Consider the following 2,498-nt stretch of genomic DNA (forward strand, 5'->3'; position numbering starts at 1 on the left):
GTAGTTGATAAGGCAGCCGTAGTTGATAAGACAGCCGTAGTTGATAAGGCAGCCGTAGTTGATAAGACAGCCGTAGTTGATAAGGCAGCCGTAGTTGATAAAGCAGCTGTAGTTGATAAGACAGCCGTAGTTGATAAAGCAGCTGTAGTTGATAAGGCAGCCGTAGTTGATACAGCAGCTGTAGTTGATAAGGCAGCCGTAGTTGATAGTGACACAGTCGTAGTTGATAAGGCAGCCGTAGTTGATAAGGCAGCCGTAGTTGATAAGACAGCCGTAGTTGATAAAGCAGCCGTAGTTGATAAGGCAGCCGTAGTTGATAAGGCAGCCGTAGTTGATAAGGCAGCCGTCGTTGATAAGGCAGCCGTCGTTGATAAGGCAGCTGTAGTTGATAAGGCAGCTGTAGTTGATAAGGCAGCCGTAGTTGATAAGACAGCCGTAGTTGATAAGGCCGCCGTAGTTGATAAGACAGCCGTAGTTGATAAGGCAGCCGTAGTTGATAAGACAGCCGTAGTTGATAAGGCAGCCGTAGTTGATAAAGCAGCTGTAGTTGATAAGACAGCCGTAGTTGATAAAGCAGCTGTAGTTGATAAGGCAGCCATAGTTGATACAGCAGCTGTAGTTGATAAGGCAGCCGTAGTTGATAGTGACACAGTCGTTACAAGTTCACTGCACATTTTCCTGCAGAAGTCACAGAACAGAAAGTACATGGTGTAGCCTGTGTACATTTGCATTACTAATATATAAACTGTACATTATGAGGTTTGGTGTAGTTAATGTTGAGGATGTAACGGCACTTTACTTATCAACAGGGGGTACTGGGCCTATCAACAGGGGGTACTGGGCCTATCAACAGGGGGTACTGGGCCTATCAACAGGGGGTACTGGGCCTATCAACAGGGGGTACTGGGCCTATCAACAGGGGGTACTGGGCCTATCAACAGGGGGTACTGGGCCTATCAACAGGGGGTACTGGGCCTATCAACAGGGGGTACTTGAGTAGACTCATCAGATCATAGGCTTACTGGTAAAATGCAATTTTCTTTATTTAACCAGGCAAGTCAGTTAAGAACAAATTCTTATTTACAATGACGGCCTAACCCGGACGATGCTTGGCCAATTGTGCGCCGCCCTATGGGACTCCCAATCACAGCCGGTTGTGATACAACCTAGATTCGAACCAGGGTGTCTGTAGTGGCCCCTCTAGCACTGATATGCAGTGCCTTAGACCCCTGCACCCCTCGGGAGCCCAATGAGGAGGTAGTTCAGGGGTACTCCTGTCAGAGCAGAGTTCAGTTGGTGGTAAAGTCAACGATAAAGGTTGGGAACACAATACAAGGCTACTTACTGACCAATCACCACTATACACACCTGTTCTACAGCCTGGGCTGACCAATCACCACTATACACACCTGTTCTACAGCCTGGGCTGACCAATCACCACTATACACACCTGTTCTACAGCCTGGGCTGACCAATCACCACTATACACACCTGTTCTACAGCCTGGGCTGACCAATCACCACTATACACACCTATTCTACAGCCTGGGCTGACCAATCACCACTATACACACCTGTTCTACAGTCTGGGCTGACCAATCACCACTATACACACCTGTTCTACAGCCTGGGCTGACCAATCACCACTATACACACCTGTTCTACAGCCTGGGCTGACCAATCACCACTATACACACCTGTTCTACAGCCTGGGCTGACCAATCACCACTATACACACCTGTTCCACATCCTGGGCTGACCAATCACCACTATACACACCTATTCTACAGCCTGGGCTGCACACAACAACATATTTTAGTGTTGCATCAGCTTCATGGGGTTAACAAAACATAGCTAGCCAGCCCCCCCCCCTCTCTCTCTCTCTCTCTCTCTCTCTCTCTCTCTCTCTCTCTCAGCACTACACAGCTGAATCAAAGCGTGATGATGAGTTGATTATGTGTGTGTGGGGGGTAGCGATATGTGGGGGGTAGCGATCAGCTGCCAGTTAGCCACAATTACCTGCCAGTTTAGGGCTCTATTCAATCTGTGTAGTTGAATTGTTTACCTGCCAGTTTAGGGCTCTATTCAATCTGTGTAGTTGAAGTGTTTACCTGCCAGTTTAGGGCTCTATTCACTCTGTGTAGTTGAAGTGTTTATCTGCCAGTTTTAGGGCTCTATTCAATCTGTGTAGTTGAAGTGTTTACCTGCCAGTTTGGGGCTCTATTCAATCTGTGTAGTTGACGTGTTTACCTGCCAGTTTAGGGCTCTATTCAATCTGTGTAGTTGAAGTGTTTACCTACCAGTTTAGGGCTCTATTCAATCTGTGTAGTTGAAGTGTTTACCTACCAGTTTAGGGCTCTATTCAATCTGTGTAGTTGAAGTGTTTACCTGCCAATTTAGGGCTCTATTCACTCTGTGTACTTGAAGTGTTTCCCGTGAATGTAGTCTCCACTTACGCAGAAACATTGGCTTTGAATTTCATTCATGTTGTAAAGCTGA

Source organism: Oncorhynchus tshawytscha, unplaced genomic scaffold, assembly GCF_018296145.1.
Source record: "Oncorhynchus tshawytscha isolate Ot180627B unplaced genomic scaffold, Otsh_v2.0 Un_contig_10973_pilon_pilon, whole genome shotgun sequence".
In the NCBI taxonomy this organism is placed as follows: Eukaryota; Metazoa; Chordata; class Actinopteri; order Salmoniformes; family Salmonidae; genus Oncorhynchus; species Oncorhynchus tshawytscha.